The sequence below is a fragment of the Sceloporus undulatus genome, chromosome 7 (assembly GCF_019175285.1).
Source record: "Sceloporus undulatus isolate JIND9_A2432 ecotype Alabama chromosome 7, SceUnd_v1.1, whole genome shotgun sequence".
Classification (NCBI taxonomy): Eukaryota; Metazoa; Chordata; class Lepidosauria; order Squamata; family Phrynosomatidae; genus Sceloporus; species Sceloporus undulatus.
Genome location: NC_056528.1, coordinates 24,304,829 through 24,324,385, shown reverse-complemented (window position 1 = coordinate 24,324,385; position 19,557 = coordinate 24,304,829). Strand labels below are relative to the sequence as shown.

The window sequence follows — 19,557 nt, the reverse complement described above, 5'->3', positions numbered from 1 at the left end:
TTACTTGCCATAAACTGCTATTTGGAATAACCCTGCTGCTCTCTTACCATGTAAAAACCATGAGAAATCAGACAGAGAAAGAGGCAAAAAGTGAAAGATCATGACATTGCAAGTAGCTATATCCTGTGCAGACCTTATCAGCCCTTCTGTATCCCTTATTGCAAATGGGATGACGCCTTCCCAGTTCTTTCCTGGAACTTACTCAGCTTTAATTTGTTTAAAACTGGGGATGAGAAGATGATCCTGAGGTTGTTTCCCTTTACAAAAAGCAGTCAAGAGAGGAGCAAGGGAGGCCTTGTTCTTACTTCTTGCTCTTGCTCCCAGATTGTGTCCACAACCTGAAGTTGCCATTTGCTCCCCCTTGGGAACACTTTTAGAGCCATGAAGACTCCAATCTTATTTCAGGTTAATGTTCCTATTCAGACTGAAGAGTTTTCAATGACTTACCCTCTGAAATGTTAGAGATTTGAAGGACATGGAGGAGAATTTCATTTGGGGGAACATAATTCTTACTGAGAGCCAGAATGGCATAGTGGTTTGAGCGTTGGAGTATGACTCTGGAGACCAGGACTTGATTCCCAGCTCAACCATGAAACCCACTGGGTGACCTTTGGCAAGTCACACCCTCTCAGCCTCCTCTGGGGAAGACCATGGCAAACCTCCTCTGAACAAATCTTGTCAAGAAAACCCCATGATAGGGTCGCCATAAACTGGAAACAACTTGAAGGCACACAAGAACAACAATTCTTTTGGGGGTACAATATTTTCATTTTATCCCCCTCTAAATAGCTACAGGTCCAGCAGGTACTCCTTGTTTTGTGTGGTCTTTTGGACCAAGCCAGCAGTTGAGTTTCTAAACGTTGCAGGCACCCAAAGGGACTTTTCCAAGATCATCAGCACTGGCTTCAGTCTTCACTTAGTACCACTGATCAATTCAAGCTTGTTTCCATCCTAGCTGCTTATAAAAACTTGGTGCTCCACTTTCCCCACTTTTCTTCGTTTACATCCCGAACATAAACAGAGGGGTGGCGATACGAGCCCCTTCCAGTCGCTTTTGGCAAAGGCGCGTGTGCCTTTGAGCGAGCCCAGGAGCCCAGCCGAGTGTTTCTTTACATAATTATATCTTATTACCGCTATGCAAATAAACTCTCCAGATTTGCGGTGAGCTACAATGACACATATTGGGAGGGGGGTCCTTGGAGTTGGTTTTTGTGGGGAAAGAGGGTAGGAGGGATGCTGGCAGTAAAACTCTCCCAGAGGACGATCCAACATGGAACACAAGCGAGGCACTTTGCCTGTTGCAATGGCTGCCAGATCTGATGGTTTTAAAGGGGAATTAGACAAGCAGGCCCATGGGGAAAGAGTGGTCTGTGGCTTTTGGACATGAGAGATCAAAGAAGCCTTGTTGTAAGAACCTAAGAAGAGTCTTGATTGTCATAACATTCCCTCCAACTACTGTATATATTAATGTATAAGTCTAGGATTTTTTGTCAAAAAATTCACCCAAAAAACCCTGAGTTGACTTATTCACGGTGTAAGTACTGGACTTTAACTCTTACCAAATAAAAAATGAAACATTCCCTCGTGAAAAGCAAGAGTATCATCTGTCCTGGAAGCACTGACCCCCTTCTACTTTCTCACCCATCCAGCCTTTAGTGTGGGCACAAACGGTTGTGCCTCTTGAAACTTTGTAAGTTCTTTGGCATTGTTTTCCTTTGCTTCATCCTTTAGATCCTATGTTATATGCCCTGAAGTTTTACTCTTGACTTATACACAGGTCATATCAAATAGTTTTTAAAGGATTTTTTTTAACAAGGGGGGGGGGGGTGAATTATTCCTTCTCTGTTTAACAACCTGTCTACTTGTCCCGCCGTTAAGGTGCTTGGAGGACTCTCCGCACCTTCAACATCAGCTATCTCTGGTGATGCCTCTGGACACCTTGAAGCATTCATGGTGAGCCAAAAGGTTTTCAGGAAACACTTTTTAAAAATTGCTTGGCGATCAAACAATGCTTAATTTCTTTCTGTCAGATTTAATCCTATTTGCACTGGGTTATTTCCACCAAAAAGCCTCCTGGCCCTTCTCTCTCATCTCTGGCCCTTCTTGCTCATCTGCCTTTTTTTGCTGGTGATTTTGGGTTTGTGGCTCACAATCTATGGAAAATACGGATAACTTAATTAACCGTTCTCCTTCCTTTTAGTTGAAGATTGCAAAGGATTTAGTGGAAGCGGTGCCATCTGGAAGCTCTGTTTCTTCACATTCTTAATTCCAGGTTATTAGGATTTAAGATGCCTCTGGCTACCATTGAATGAGAAGCTAGCCAAGCTGTGGGGGCTACCCAGAAACAATTGACAGTAGGTCCCCCCAGAAAAAAGGTATTCCATCTTTTTCTCACTGATGTTGTTGTGTGTCTTCAAGCCATCTCTGATTTATGGTGACCCTAAGAGAGCCAGTGTAGCAGTCTGGAAGGGGTTTGCTATGCCTTTTGAGGCTGAGAAAGTGTGACTTGCCCAAGATCAGCCAGTGGGTTTCCATGGCTAAGCAGAGATCTGAACCCAGAGTCGTAGTCCAACCCTCAAACCATAACACCAGGCTGACTCTTTTCTGACTAATGCCCCATCAAGAATAACTGCCTGGGGCATCTTAAACCCTAATAAACCTGGCTTCCATGCTAATGGGAGGAGGTACATCTGTTCCAGGGTGTTGTCTGAACTTTCCAGGAGATAGCAAAGGTCCTAAATGTCTTGGGGGGAGAGAGGAATAAGTTTCAGCACCCCAGATAGCTCGCTTTAAAGTTTGGATTTGGAAATAAAATGTACACAATTTTATTTTTTATGAAATGAAATGAAACAAAAATTCTCACTCAGCTGTGGTGGGGAATTGGAGCAAATGATCTTTTGGGATTGCAGTTCCCATTATCTGAAGCCAGCATGGCCAGTGGCCTTGGTCTCTGTGAATTGTCATCCTCAAGCTGATTTGCCTAGGTTCTGCAGTTGTGCCAGCTAAGGCTTATCGAACAAACTGTGCTTTCATATGGAAAAGGTTTGGCTTGTCCCTTCAAGAGGAGTTGTAGCATGTCCAGGTGAAAAGGATGACAAAAATTCTGACAGGTGGGATTTCTACATGTGCAGAGAAGGATAAGGTACAGTTCTGACAAAGAGGGGTTTTGTCTTTAGCAGGCAAAGTTTGGATCCTGTGCCAGCCCAAGCCTCTGTCTTACACACAGAGACACAAAATTTAGCTTATTATGGATTAAACAAGCAAAGCACTTCTCCCCTCTCCCCCTCTGCCTTTTCACCTCAGGGCTTAAGCATGGTTTACCGCATTAAAGTAGAAAATGTCTCTGAACGGCAGCTGGTTTGTAGCCTTCACACGCAACGGAGGCCTTAAAAGAGCCCTCTCCCTCCGATGCGCCTTGCCAGGGTGGCGTCTGGGGGCCTATTACTGCCTTTCTGAGTTGGGTTAGGGGCAAGGTCATGGAGAAGGAGAGAAAAACCCCTCCAAGGCACCCATGAGACCCATGGCAACTCATGAGAAGCGTGGCTTTTCTGGTGATGAATCAGAGGAGAAAAATGGGGACTAACTCATGTGCCAAATGAAAGTATTCAGAAAGCCAAAACTTTGTGTACATTCATATCAAAGGCTGTTTTTGTGTCCCTGAATGCTTCCAGACTCTTGGGGTCACCCCTTTTCTTCTTTCCCGAAGGGAGACTAGATGAGTGATCATCCAACTTCTCCATTCATAAAGTTTTAATGGTTAAATACACCCCTAAATGGTTTACCAGTGCCCAGACTAAAGCACATGCCCTCCAACTGGAAGAATCCCAGTTCATCCTCTACTGTTCCACTTATTCAGCTCCTTGTAAAATGTTCCAGTTTCTCTCTTGTCCTCCCACTTTCCCCCTTTATCCTGCAGACTTGGACTGCATTTACACTGCTGGATTAATGCAGTTTGATACCACTTTAGCTGCCACGACACCATGCTATGGAATTCGGGAATTTGTACTCTTGCGAGGTATTTAGCCTTCTCTTTCTGGTGCCACAACAAATCACAAACCCATAGGATGGGAGCCATGGCAGTTAAAGCGGTGTCGAATTGCATTAACTTCTGCTGGCCTCCCTTCTCCCAGCCACCTGGTCCAGCCTCTTTAGGATGTATTTTATACAGCTTGATGATGTTCCCTCGTCCAAGAATTTTTATTGCTCCTCCAATGTGTACGTAAGTGTGCTGTCCTGGAATGGGCAGAGATTAATCATGGCTCTGTTGTTTGCGGCTCTTTTGTTTTGTGTTGTTTTTATCCTTGGGATTTTTCTAATGCCTTCCCTTTGATTCATCTCTCCTCCTGTTGGATGGGGGGGGGGGGGTGGTGAAGTTCATAGGAGGCTTGCTGGGTTTTCCAAAGAACTTAATTGCTTTTGTCGCCCCTCCTTCAGAATGTTTTTTATGGGACACTTGTTTCTCATTTGATTTTTGGCCAGGCCTGATGTCTCCCAAGGCTTTCTTGGTTCTCAGAAGAACAGAAAAGGGGCCCTGATGCCGGATAGGACCAAAGACTTTGCCTGCCTCAGTGCTCCTTCCTCACAGTAGCCGAACTGGAGCATGGAATCACACAATCCCAGAGTTGGAAGAGACCCCAAGGCTTATCCAGTCCAACCCCTTTCTGCCATGCACAAAGACACCATCAAAGCACACCTAAGAGATGGCCATTCAACCTCTGTTTAAAAACCTACAAAAGAGGAGACTCAACCAACCTCCGAGGCAACATCTTCCACTGCCAAACAACTCTTACTGTCAGGAAGTTCTTCATAACATTCAGGTAGAATCTCTTTTCCTGTAGTTTGAATCCATTGCGGTTTTCAAACCAATCTGAACTGGTTTAAATGGTCCTTGTTTGCACTTGCACCAAATTTCTGACAGTCTGGTGAAGGGGGCACAATGCTAAACCCATTTAAACTGGTTCTTCTAGATCTGCATAATCCACCACTTCTTTTGAAATGAATCGATTCAGCGCAAGTTTGAGTGCGCTGTCTATTTGATTCAGTTCCTGTTGCACGGTCACCCCTGTGAGGCTTCTCCATGTTGAATTGATCCATTGCTGAATGTGATTGCGAAATGGATTAAATTGAAACAGGTAGGTTCAATCAAGGCTTGAATAGTGTTAATGTCTATTCGGTGCTAAATTGCTTCATCGATTCAACTCAAAAATGATTTATTTTGTAGTGAGAATGAGGCCCTTGTCTTTGAAGCAACAGAAAACTTACTTCACCTCAATATGACATCCCTCCCAATATTTAAGCTCGGCTATCATGTCACCCCTCAATTTTCTCTTCTCCAGGTTAAACATACCCAGCTCTCTTAAGTTGCTCCTTGCAAGGTCTTTAAACAGAGGCTGGATGGTCATTTGTTGGGGTTGCTTTGAATGTGAATTCCTGCATGGCAAGGAGTTGGACTGGATGGCTCTTGGGCTCTCTTCCAACTCTATGATTTGATGAAAATATCCCTTTCAGTGCCTATGCTAGTGGCATTGCCCTGTTACCCGATCTCTATGAAACGCTTGATGGTGTTAACTTCAAACTTTTCCAAACTTGGGTTGGCTCCCATTTTCGGCAGGCAGGTGTGACCTTTTGTAGACTGGCCAGGCCAGGCCTAAAATGTCAGAGCAGAGCTTGGGGGAGGAGGAATCCCTGCTGGGACAGAAATTCCCAGACTCCCCCCACCAGCGGAGTGGCCAGGGGATTCTGGGGGCTATCGTCCAAAAAGTTTAGCTGTTCTGAAGCCTGTTTTCCCCCCTTCTTCTGAATTATCAAATTGATCAATACCTAAATTGATCAAAAAAAGAAAAGATAGGTTTGTCTGTACAATATTCTTTCCTTCCCCACTTACACCACAATCTCTATGAAAATGTTTGGACAACAAGATTGGCTCTTTCTCTTGAGAGAGGGATGGATACCTCCCCCCCCCCAAAAAAAAATCTCTCTCTGCCAAGACCTCAGTTAATTTGTGCTCATGTTCCATTTAACAAGACAGCTTAAATATTTAAAATAGATTTGCGAGCATAGGGGCCCTGAGATCTGAGCAAAGACGTACTTTGTGAGCTCCCCCGGCCGATTGGGTTACGGCAAGCCACAGATGGAAATTATTACAGCTTCTTGAAGCAAAACTGGGTTCTGAGGGGAGGAGAAGGAGAGGAAGGCACGTCGGTTTTTATGTGCTGGTGTGACAATGTCAACAACAACAACAAGAGCAGCTGTTTTAATCCTGATAATTCAATTCTGCCTGTAAAACACAAAGCTAATCACGAACAGGTGGGTTGGCCGGAGACTCACATCTCCATTAGCAAGTGACAGCGTTGGATGCTGGGGACATGGAGAAGGAGGGAAATTTGTTTATATCTACAGTATTTGCCTTTCTCCCAATAATGGGACTCAAGGCAGCTAACAACATACTGTACAGTATTTGAAAACAAGGCAGATTAAAAACTGTAGAAAACTTTGATAAAAGTATAAATACAATAGTTATCCAAAAAAAACCATTAAGCAATCATATTGTGGCTGGAGCGAGTTTGTTTTCTGCTTCTTCAGAGATTAGGACACGGAGTAATGGATTCAAGCTACAGGAAAGAAGATGGTGGAACAGAGAGAAGGGCTTCTCCAGAAGCTCTCAGGTGGGCTCTTGAAGGGAGATATGGTTCTTCAAATGGACCTTATTCAAACTGTGCAGGGCTTTACAGATCAGCTGGAAAAGGGAAATATGTTTTCTGCTCTTCCAGAGTGGTACAGTCCTGAACCATTGGATGACAAGAAAAGAATTTCCAAGTATTTATTTATTTACACGTTCATTTATTCTCCCAATATGGGACCCAAGGCAGCTCACATCATTAGTTTATACAAGGTACATCTTAACCCATCTAAAAAAAACCCCAAAACACTCTAATGTCAAAAAAAAATTTAGACAGTTAAACAAGCTACAGTGGTCCCTCCACTGGGGTTTGGGGTGAAGGACCCCCGTGAATGTGGAAAAACCACAAATAAAAAACCCACTATTCTTTTTACCTAAGAGAACACCTCTCCAGGAAACTCCAGGTCCTCCAGTGCAACTCTATGGTCAATATCTGCCAGAAATTGATAATAGAATCATGCTGGAGGACCTAAAAATGCCTAGAGAAGTGTTTTCCTTAGGAACTTCTAGGTTCCCCAGCACAACTCTATGGTCAACATCTGACAAAGTTGCACAGGAGGACATAGAGATTCCTAGGGAGAACATATTGATCAAATCTCCAAATGATCAAATCTGCAAACATCAAAGCCACAAATGTGGAGGGCCAACTGTACCATAGTAAAACATCAGTAGTTTAAAACCATGTACTGTAGAACCATTTCAGAATCAAAAGTCTAAACATTTGGAAGAAGCAGGCCTTGAAATGTGGCAACCCTACTTAGGGTCCTTTTCAATTCTACTCTTCCAGAACTACTGTACTGCGTTTGCGCTCGGCTTAAACAATCAAACTAGGGCATTGTGGTTATTGGAAACTTTTCCTTTTGTGATTAATATTCCCAGAATCTCTTGCACTGTTAGCTGGCCAGGGAATTCTGGGAACTGTTTCCCTTCAAAGCAACTTTTCCTTCTTTTGATCAGATGTCTGTTTCTTTGAGGCCGGAGGCAAGTGAGCATTTGAAAGAGAGAGGAAAGACGGGGATAATGCAAACAGCATCCATTTTGCTTTGCCCACGCCCATTTCTCTTTGTCTCTCTGTCAAACTCTGGTGCAACGGGTTTTGGAAATGGGACTTCAACACTTGGCAAAGGTTGTTCGCCAGAGGCCATGTTTGGTTAGGGTTGTGTGTAACTGTTGTGTGTACACACCACAAAATGTCTCTCTCCCCAGGTCCCTTTCAGCAACCGGAATAAACACATCATCTGTCTCCAGATGGAAAGAGGTCTCCTGGGGCCAAGAGAAGAGAGAATCCTTTGGCTCGCTGACACATCCGCACCGTCTCCATCGTTTGGGCAACTCCATCACCTGTGCCAAGGTTAGTTCCCATGCTGAGCTCCTTTCCGCAATCCGCACCCCTCCTCCCCATACCAATAACCTAGAGGAAATGCCAAACGCTTTCATGTTGCTGTTGCTATGGACGACTGTTTTTATTGGGATATCCCACATGTTGGGCACATGTGTCCAAATCCACCACACGGCTCCGTCTCAGCAAGGGGCCTCATTTCTTGCCAGCAAAAGAATCTGGGGATTTTGAGAGTTCAAAAGGACTTTGGAGGTCATCTAGTCCAACCCCGTTTGGCCCAGGAATCATGCAGCTCTGGCTTCCTTGATGCATGACTATCCACTCTCTGCTAATTGGCATTTTGGCCTTTGCAAAAAGACACAGCGTAGAATAAATCCACCAGGCACTGAGCTTGTATCTATTGAAAAAAGTAAGGATTTGGGGAACTGGTAGTGGTTTGAACATTGCATTATGACTTTGGAAACCAAGGTTTGAATTGCAGCTGAGCCATGGAAACCCATTGGGTGATTTGGGCAAGTCATACTCTCTCAACCTCAGAGGATGGCAATGGCAAACCCCTTCTGAAGACGCTTGACAAGAAAACCCCGTGATAGGGTCACCTTAGGATCATTGTAAGCCAAAAACTATTTGAAGGCACACAACAACAAAAATGCAAAGGTCCCTGCTCTGGATTCAATCCCAAGGTATCGCTGGAGGCCTGCTGCCAGTCAAAGCAGACAATAACTACTACAGGAAAAGAGATTCCACCTCAACATTAGGAGGCACTTCCTGACAGTAATGGCTCTTCTACAGGAACACACTCCATCCTCGGAGTGTAGTGGAGTCTCCTTCCTTAGAGGTCTTTAAACAGGGGCTGGATGGCCATCTGTTGGGGATGCTTTGATTGAGAGTTCCTGCATGGCAGAACGGGGTTGGACTGGATGGCCCTTGCGGTCTCTTTCAACTCTATGATTCTATGAAGTAACTGTTTCTAGTTATTTCCAACAGCTAATAACAACAAGAAAAAGTTCATTAGATCAACAAGTAACAATTTCTAGTTATTTTCAACAGCTGACAACAACAAAAAGAGAAAATGAGCTTATTGGTGCCACAAGTAACAGTTACTAGTTTTTTCCAACCATTACTTCTAAGGGCAGCTTGAGGAGGAGGATGCCATACATGGAGGATATACTATTGTTATATTGGTAGCTAGCTCTTTTTGAGGACCACTAATCTTGGATAGTTATTAACAAAAATTACTTTTTTCAATAGTAAGCTTTCTGGGCTTGGTTTGGTGCCAGCTTTTGACAACCGAGCACAAACTTCTTTCATTGGCTGGGTCTATTTTATTATTTATTTATTTATTTATTTATTTTTATCCTGCTTTTCTCCCAAGTTGGGACCCAAGGTGGCTATGTCTCCTGAGCAGCACTCGGAAAGTTATTTTTTTAGACTACCGCTCCCAGAATCTCCCAGCCCAGCATGCCCCTCATGCCTTAGTCCAAAAGAAACTAACTTCTCTATATTCTAGTCTGTGCTTCCAGACATAAGTTGTATCCTAATTCTACTAGACAAAAGACATTCCCCAGATATTCAGCCTTCATAACTAGTTTTTCTTTGGCAAGAGGCGGGGAAGAGGGGAATTAGCAGGAAAACATGGAAGTGGCTTGCCCTTAGGATGAAAAATAAATAAATAATATGTCACCATTATATTAAAAATGTCCAATACCAAATTCAAAATACAATAAATACCAAGGAGACGCCAGAAATCATTTTCAGATGTTGGCACATCTGAATAACGTCAGCTAGGGTACAGAACATGCACAGAGAAAATTGGCTTTAAAGGACTGTTTTCTTTTTGTTCAGAAGCTACAGCTAACAAATAGTGCAGTGTAGTGGTTAGAGCATCAGGAACTGGGCCATAGAAGATCTGGGTTCCGTTCTCTGTTAAACCCTGAAACTGACATATTATTGTTATGTGCCTTCAAGTCAACTGATTTAGGCAACCTTTTCCTGGAGTCTTCTTGACCAGATTTATTAGGTACAAAACATAGTTGTTCGTAGCTCAAACACGCTAAGAGAGAAAAAGAAAGAGGGAAAACATATTTTCCTATTTGGAAGTTAAGACAGACTTCTTAACTAAATCAGCTGTTTCCAAACTGAGGTGAAATGAGGGGATTTTAACTTCACACCTCCTTAAGAAGATGGGATAAGGAACTTGTGAGAGCCAGTGTGGTGTAGTGGTTTGAGTGTTGGACTACGACTCTGGAGACCAGAGTTCAAATCCCTATATGACTATGGAAAGCCACTAGGTAACCTTGCGCAAGTCCCACTCTCTTAACTTCAGAGGAAGGCAGTGACAAACTCTGAACAAATCTTGCCAAGAAAGCCTCATGATAGGTTCTCCGCAGGGTCTCCATGAGTCAGAAAGGACTTGAAGGCAAACAACATAAGGAGCATGCAAGCTAGCCTGGCTGCTTTTAGCCAGGAGTTGGATTCAGAGCAGAGTAGAGGCACCACAATGACTAGGAGGGAAGGAAGAAACTGACTAAGGAAATATATGGATGCTCTTGAGAACCCTTGCAAGTTGCAGCAAGAAATCAATGAAGTATTGGAAATTGCAGCCAGCTCTACTTTCCTACTAAGCCCAGGATTTGTACCCAGGTTTTTCCTCTTGCCTAGAGTTGATCCTTCCAAAACTGGAGAATTTGCACCATCCTTTCCCGTCTGGAGATGAGCCATGAGAACTGGAGATTCAGGGCTAGCCCCTGGCAACCCTACTTGAGGTCCTCATGAAGACCATGGCCACACTTTTCCCACCCCATCTTACTGGAATTACTGGTGGTTTTCTCTTTCCCATCTTCCTCCAAGAGATGTGCCATCTTAGCAGCTCAGGGTGGATAAAAAAGTCAAGGAAAGAAAGTGTTAGAGTGTCAGTAGAGCAATAATAAGCTATGAACTCCAAGTGTTTCTGGACAAAGCCACTGGTAGCTGTTAAGCCAAGAAACTTAATCCAGAACACATTCAGCGAAAGGAGAAGGACGAGAGATGGGATCTTGGGGTCAGAAGAAAAAGACGCAACACAACTGGGAAGGAGGTGCAAAAAGATTCAACACTGCAGAGAGAGAGAGAAAGAGTTCTGGTTCCAGTTCACTTGTGGCAAAGTTACTCCAGCTCCGTTCTGGTTTGCTGCTGACAGGCGCACAGCTTGAAAACCCCCCAGGATAGAATAATTGGCACATTTTATTCTGCAACTCAAGGAATCCTTGCTATTATTCTTTCCAAAACAGCTAGAGATTGGCCAATATGTTCGGCATTAGTTCCTTTCTGGCCCATGTGTGGAAGTGCCGTTCTATCCCACTTGCAACCATTTAAGCTGGGGTTTGTTAAGCGTCACTGCTTCGTCACAACAACCTGGGTCGCTTTCCTTCCAAAGCATGCTGATCTGTATTCTGACTGTGCGAATCAGCTTCCAAGACAGTGGAGCAGTGAATCTGCACTTGGTTTTCTCTTCATCTTTAAGGCCTTATAAAGTGGGGGCGGGAGAATAGAGACTGGCACTTGAGGTAACTCCTTTAAAGTGTCTAAACCCCAGAAAGCAAGCATTTGGGTGGATGGGGATTCCTGTGAGAACCTTCCACATAGAAAATAAAAATCTCAGGGAGGAGAACTGTAGAATCTTAGAGTTGGTAGGGACCCCAAGGACCATTCAGTGCAACATACTGTGATGCAGGAATCGACAACTACAGCACTCCTGAGAGATGCCTATCCAACCTCTGGTTAAAGACCAGATGGAGAATCCACCACCCCAAACACTAGGAAGAACGTCTTGACTGTGAGATCTGTTTAACAGTGGAAGAAACTGTCTTGGAAATAGATCTCAGAGTCAAGAAGTGTTGGGGGGGATCACTTTATTTGCACTTTGGATCCTTTGGGTCACATTCCAGCCACAGCACAAACTCCCTCCATCTTCTGCATAACATCCTTTCAGATATTCAGAAATGGCTGTATCATATTCCCTCTCTGCTTTCTCTTCCCCAAGTTAAACATTCTAGGCCTGAAAGTCCTGCCTTCTGGCTACTTTTCCATCTTGGATGGGACATTACACCTGAAGTCAGACGTGGTTCCCTTCTTTCATCATATTGTGTGTGATTCAGGCTACCTTTTATAAAATGCCCCTGTTTTTGCTACAATCTGTGGGAGAGGAAAAGCCCCCATAATATCTTACAGGTGGTCACCAGCCACTTCTCCTTGCTCTTCCACATCTGGAATGGCTTAACAGCCCCACATCTGGACTGGGGTGGATGTCAGAGGAAAGGAGGCTGGGGATGGCTCATACCACTTCTTCCTTGCTTTCCCAATGAGGGATGGGTTGATGGTGCAAAGGAGATTGGTGCAAGTCACCCAGTAGTGCTGCTCAAACACAACCAGAAGAGTCATTTGTTAAGTGGGGGGCTTCATCTTGAAATCTCCCCTTCTCCAAAACCTGAAACTATTGACATTGTGGCTGCATCCACACTAGAGAAATAACCCGGTTTGGCATCACTAACTGCCCTGGCTCAAGGCTATGGAATTCTGGGAGTTGGAGTTTGTTGTGGGCTGCTCTGGACCCCACAACATACTCCAACTCCTAGAATTCCATAGCCTTGAGCCAGGATGTTGAAAAGTGGTGCCAAACCGGGTCCTTTCTCTAGTATGGATGCAGCCCAAGTCACAGAAACCTGAACATCCTGAACACTAATAGAAGGTGCCTTCTGCTGGTGGGAAACAGAAGCAACTGCACTGTGCATCTTAATGCACTCTGCGGTTGTATGGTTATAGTGCATTTCAGGAGGGAAATGGAGAAAAAGAAATAGAGATGTTTCAGGTTGCTGGTTTTGGGATTCATTTACAAATTAACCAATTTTTTTCTTTTTCCTAGAGCAAAGACGTAAAGCTGCTAACCTGATGCATCCAGGGAGGAAAGAAAATCACAAGAGGGAGAAATAAGACACTGTATTGTAAGTTGCCTTGGGATTTTTCGAAAGGGATAGTGTTGGGAAAATGTTTTAAACTGATAAAGACAACACTCCTCCACATAATTATTTTTCCCTCTTCCTACAATGCTTTCCATCCCTAGTACATGCCTCTGTCTCTGGTGGTGAGGATATTTGTCTTAGCCTCTATTAAAAGTTATGTAAAGCCAGTGATGTCAGCATGGCTTGTGGCAAGGAATTCCACAGGCATTTCGTACTTTCCTCCAACTAGGAAACATGTGTGTCTGTAGAACTGGATGCCTGTCCAAAGATGGTGAGACAACTGTCCAAGCTCAGAAAAACTGACTTTTCAAGACTAGAACTCCCAGATTCTCCTCCAACTCTACTGGCTTGGGGCTTCTGAGGATTGTAGTCCAAAAGCAGTTGCATTCCCAAACTCAGGTGAAAGATTTCAGCAATAATTTAAAAAGCCAGGTATGCCTGAGAAATTTTTAAAACTAAATCCATATATTTTCTACTCTGAGGTCCACATGCTCTCCTCAGCACACTTTCATGAACAAATCCACCTTGGAGAAAGGGGGTGTGTGGGAGAGAAAGGAAAATCCCGTATTTTATTTATTTATTTCCCTTCTTCTTTTCCCCTCGGAGAGCTCGAAGACACTTTAAATGGGCAAAACCATCTTTGCTGGGAGAAAATGGCTATATTAATCATAATTGTCCTAAATCCAGGTCAGCTATATAAAGTCTGATGTCAAGGAATTTTAAACCCCATGAAAAATATACACACAGCCAAGGGGCTGATCTTGAAGTCACCAAAAAGCTCTGAGGAGGGTTGTTTTTCCTTCTTCTTTTTTTAATAACCCCCTAGATTTACAAAGGTCAGGTGGCCTTGGACTATTTTGGGGGGTACTTCTTGGCTGAAATCAAGGGAGAGCTTAACCTTTTCATATCCCCTTCACTCATTTACCCCCACATTGGTATCCATGGACATGTCCACACTGACAGAGCAACCCAATAGGTCCTAGGGTTTGTTCCTGTCTGTTCCAATTTCATTTTGCAGATCCCTATGATGTTTTTCAAATCCCAGAATATTTTCTGTCAAGCTCTGGTATCATCAGAAAGTTTGGAGCACTAGTAAAAGTCAGTCACTGCCATAAAAGGCTAAAGGTTTCTTCCAGGTGATTTAAAAAGTAAATAAGTTATGCAATTACTTACCTCATTCAAAGAATTTTACAGGCTTCTGGATAATAGGATCTTCCCTTGCCCCTCCCCCCTTCCACTAGTTATTCAGTCTTTTTCTCACAAAAGAGAGCATCCCTTTAGGCTGGATAAAGGATGAGAAAGGCAGGGAGAACAAAGGGAAGGACTTTCTTCTGCAGCAGACAGTTAAACTGGAGACATTTTTTGTGGTCACAAGATCTTGCAACTGGCCACCACTTTTCTTGCAAATCATGATCAAGTTGACTTCAACTTAGGGCAACCCTATGAAAGAAAGGATCCTTTTAAAAATCTTAATGCTGAGTGTTGGACTAAGACCAGTGCTCAAATCCCTGCTTGGCTATGGGAACCCACTGGGTGACCTTGGGCAAGTCATACACTCTCACCAATGGCAAACCTCAGAATAAATGTGCCACAAAAACTCTAGGCATGAGACAGAGTCAGTTTGGAGAAACATACCAACCAAGACAGAGAGCCAAGATAAGGTAGTGGTTTTAGTGTTGGACTAGGTCTCTGAGAAACCAGAGTTCAAATTCCACTCAGTCACTTGCAGGTGACCTCAGGCAAGTCACTTCCCTCAAGGAATGGTGATGGGAAACCTCTGAAGAAATCATGCACAGAAAATACTGTGATGGGTTTTCTTTAGGGAATGACTTCAAGGAACACAACACCATCAGCAACAACAAATGAATGAAAGGCCTCCATGATGAGCCGCAGTCTTCAACTGCTTTCCTCGGGTTCTGCAAATGCATGGCGGTGGCTTCCATGATTGATTCAGCCCTGACCCCAAGCAGTTTAAGAACTTGTAGGTCCAAACCAGCACATTGAATTAGGCTCAGGATCAAATTGGAAGCCAGTGCAATTCTTACAAGATTGATGTTATGTGTTCTTTAAAATTCACACCTGACATTCACACCTGGCTGCTGCATTTTGCACTCACTTCTGAACAAGCACATTATGGTTCTTTAATGCACTTTAAGCGTGGCAATGCCACTTCTGCAGAGGGGAAAATGTAAAACCCCAGTTTTGGGTCCTTCCATCCCTATGTTTCTGATTCTACTTGGCTTTCTTGAGCTGAATCGATTTGGAACGGCTTGACTTCTTATATCATCCCTGCTTTAGAGCACTCCTGTCTTCTTCTTCCCAGCCCTGCCAGCTTCCTCTCTGCAGCACCTCTGGGCATGTGTAGAATACATTTACCACAGCTGGCCTTTACAGATCTTAAGGCAGGGGTGTGCAAAGGGTCCCACCAGAAAAAAGGCTGGGCTACAAGACTGTGACACAAAATCATAGGGAAACCATCCGTGCAACCGGTGGGCATTTCCCAGGTGTGGAGATAAGCGGGTCACACCCTCGGGTACTCTCTTGCTCTCTCTCTTCCTTGCCCCCTTCCCACCCTGGTCCCAGGTGTCCACCTTGGCCTCAGGGCCTGGCAAACAGCCTATTCCACCACCACCCCCGAAACACACACACACTTTTCCCCTCCTGACATCTGTTCTCTCGGCAAGCTGAAATCTGTTTTACAGCTGATGGTGGTGATGACTCAAGGCCAGGAGGAAAAACAGCTAGGGCACATCCCAGAGGCAATGTGGAGGTATTAAAGGGGGCCTTAAGTGGAAGCTGAGGAAAAGCTGGGATGATCCAAAGGCCTCCTCAGGAAGAATGGCTAACAGGATACACGGAGGGAGGAGGCGAGAGGGAAACAGCCAGACACGGCTTGTTGGTGTGGAATCTGGGGCCTCTGGGGTTATTTAATATTATTCATCCTTCCTGCCTTGCAGTAAGGAGGTGTCTCTGCATGTGGAAAATGGATAAAGGCTGCTCCACTTGGCTCCCAATGCTTTCAAAGTGCTTTATGGGCACCGTTTCACAACAACCAGTTCAGGTAGGCTGATGCTATGTGAATGCTTGGGTTCACAACAACCAGCTCAGGTAGGCTAGTTACAGAGGACACATATAACTCCCTTGTTGAAACAACATCACTGGCTACCAGTTTGGTTCTGGTTGGGATGCCATGTGCCTCTTGTTTTAGTGGATGCCCCTTATTTGAGGGCCAGAAAACTTATCCCTTATAGGATTCTTTGCTGTGTCAGAACCCAAAAATTATGAGGGTGCTGTTTGAAATGAAAGGTGGCGGTGGTGATGATGATGCAGAGCTGAAAGGCAGACACTTGGCTGGTGGTGTTTCAAATTCACATCCTCACCTGGTATTCAGAAGCAAAACAACCTCTCTGAGCTGGCATCTAATTCCTTTCTTTCCATCTCTTCATCATTCGCTTCATGTTTTTTTTTCTTTTAAGAAGCAGCTTCAGCTGCTCTTCTTCTTAAAGACAATTCTGAATATTTTGGGAGGGGGAAGACATCTGATACCTTCCATCTTGGTGGTGGTGGAGGAGGGGTCTGAACCAACATCATCTTCAGCTCAGTGGTTTAGATCTTCTCTGCTAAACCAAATCTCCCCTCCCCACCTTACTGAAGCTGGAAAGCAAGGAACAGATCCACAAAATACCCCAAGTATCCTTCTGATTTTTTTTTTCATTTTTATTTTTTGCTTCAGCTTCCCATGCACAAGTTAGAAAAAGCCAGAGTTAATGTGAGTGAAAAAGAAAATCAGAGTCAGTGACACTTGCAAAGGAAGAAGAACACAGGAGAAAAGGAATCCTCAAAGAAGTAGAAAAAGTATTTGAAAAGGACCTTAGCAAAAATAAAACTGAACTCCTTTCAATGCAAAAGAACCAATATTTTGAAAATATTTTCATTTCAATTTTTTCTTCTCCCTTTGCTTTCTTCCTTCCCTTTCTTTCTCCTCCTCTCCCTGAAGTTTCGCTGAGCTGAAACAGGCAGCTGGGGGATCTGTGAAGAGCAGGAAAAGTCAGTTTGTATAACTGAGAGCGTATGTTCAGCAGACCCAGCAGCAGCGCTTGAAACCTCTAGATGCATTTTGCAGAAGACAGGCTTCTGGGGTGAGTTTTCCAACAGAGACGAGGCAAGTTTCGGTGAACCTCCCCTTCTCTCCTTGGAAGGAAGGGACCAAAGAAATAAAGGATAGAAGGAAAAAGAAAGGGAGAGAAAGAGAGAGAAGTCAAGTTTATTCAACATTAACCAGGCTCTTGCACCCAACCCTAACAACAAACCAATCTCATATTCAAGATGAAATAGCCAAACTGGTAATAAGAGAGAAAAGAAGGAAGATTAACTGAAGAAATTGAGTTTGCCTAGACTGGGCAAGGTGGCACAGGACGACACCCATGCCAAGGAAAACGGCAGCCTGCAAAAAGGACCAGCCCACACCAAGGTGAAGTTGCTGTTGATTGATTGATTGATAGGTGAAGTTGCTGGGTGGCACAAAACCTGTCCAAGAATCCGTCCAAAGCAAAGAGGCCACCTGGGAGTTGGCCTGACCTCTGGCTGGTGGGAGAAAGGGCGAAAGAGAAGGAAGAATCCTTTTTCCCTGGCAATGCTGTGAGGGTCAAATCATTTTGGAGTTTCTATCCAGGTGCCTCTTGATAGAGTGGCTGGTGTCTGTTCCTTATAAAATTGCTGCCCCACGAAGAATGGTACCCAGGTGTCTCTGAGATGGATCATGTGAGGGAAGCTGTTTTGGAGGGGTCAAGGAGGAGACCAGAAGCTGGACGGAGATCAGCTGGACACCAGCATGGCTATCTGAAGGAAAACTAAACAGAATCCAGGGGGGCTTTTTCTGGGCTGCTTGGCCAAGTTGCCTTAATTTTTAAGTCTGCAATATATATTTTTTTTTTTTTGGCTTTCATTTCCTGGGAGAACATGGATGGACCTTCAAGGTGACTTCTCCTTCCCCGCCACCCCTCTGGGCCTCCTTGATTTTTGTCCTTGGATTGGGAGCTTTTTGGGTGTTGCGGTGTGGTTGGTTTTGCAATTCCTCATGGCTCTGGATTTGGGCTTCTGCAAGAGTGCTTATTGACGGATAACTTTGGAGAGAGAAGACTGCAGGAGACAGAGGTAAGAGCCCTTGTTCTGGTCAGACTCCAAGCAGAAGGAAATGTAGGGCTGGAGGGATAGGGAGGTGTGTAAAGTGGGGGGGGGGGGCATAGGAGAAAAAGACATTGCAATGTGCTTGTGCATACCTCTTTGCCTGTTTAAGACTATATATAGTGTGTGTGTGTATGTGTGTGTGTGTGTGTGTGTATAAATAAAATTGCTTTTCAGAAGAAGCACTTAATCCTACAGTCAGAGAAGGTGGAGAGACATAAGGAGGGGAAGGACAACTGACTTTTCCATTATCCTATCAAGCCAGATCTATCCATGCTGTAGAATGTGGAAGCCAGACCCTGAAATGTGGCATGAACTGGACTCTCTGGCTACAAGTGTGTGTGTGAGAGAGAAAGGGTGTGTGAAATTGTATATTTTGAGTGCATCTGTTGAAAATAAAATAACAGCAGAAAAAAACAAAGCAGAACTACACACTGCAAGTAGAAATCTAGTAAGGTGATCATTCCCCCCTTGTGGTGCTAGTTATCTTCTGGCAGGGAGTTTGTTTTCTTTATGTACATAGAGGGAGGATACTCAGTGTATTCATCCACCTATGACATTAACTGATACAGCCCACTATGTAACATCCCTGCTTTTTAAACTCTACCACCTTATTCTTCTCAGTTCCTGGCCCACCCTGCAAGTATGGGAAAGCTTGACCTTGTAAAGGCAGAATCAGAGCTAGGGAAGTTATTCCTTCCAGCAATAAGAGTCAGTGGTTCTGTGTCATTTGGGGGAGTGAAGACTGAGGCCTTGGAGACATGGACTCTGACCCTGGTTATAAGTGGATTTGGTTTTCATATTCAATAAAATTTTGGGAAGGGAAGGGGAAAATGTTGCCTCCAGGTTGGATCACCACTTTCTGACCTCCTGAGAAAAGCCCTTCTTTAACTATGTATTTGTGCATTGGCAGAAGAGGACTGGATTGTCCTTTGAGGATCTCTTCCCACTCTTCCGCAGTCTGATTCCCATAGGATGTTTATTCCTGGTTTCCACATTTATTCACACTGGTGTTTGGCTAAGCTCTACAGAGATCCAGTTGCGCTCCTGCACAAAACAACGAACCACAATTTCACTATAAATGAAAGAAGAGAAAGAAACCCAATCCCCCCTCAAACCTCAGAGTTCAGAAACTCAGAGGGATCCCCCACTTTAAGGTGGCACCACTCTCTTTGCTGAGAAGTTGAGGAGGTGAAGGCGTGAGTTTGTCTATAAATATCCCCACTGGCTTGGTCTTTGAAGAAACCATCAGGAGCTCCTGAGTGGAGATGTCATATAAAGTTTTACTGTATTACAATCTCAAGTGCCTTCTGGAAAGACGGCAGAGTGTTGCCAAGCCGCTTCTTGAGAAAAAGCCT

The 19,557-nt window shown here is 44.2% G+C and overlaps 1 protein-coding gene across 2 annotated transcripts in view; it reads left to right on the top strand.

Moving 5' to 3' along the window:
* NRTN (neurturin) overlaps nt 1-19,557 on the top strand; it is a 58,745-nt gene that overhangs the window by 10,168 nt on the left and 29,020 nt on the right. Inside the window, exons 4-7 of one of the 2 annotated variants that reach the window (XM_042479988.1) lie at nt 4,480-4,817; nt 7,886-8,030; nt 12,919-12,997; nt 17,013-18,169. The gene's annotated coding sequence lies outside the window, so the exon portion shown is untranslated. The remainder of the gene's footprint in view (nt 1-4,479; nt 4,818-7,885; nt 8,031-12,918; nt 12,998-17,012; nt 18,170-19,557) is intronic. The other variant, XM_042479989.1, reaches the window with a different exon arrangement.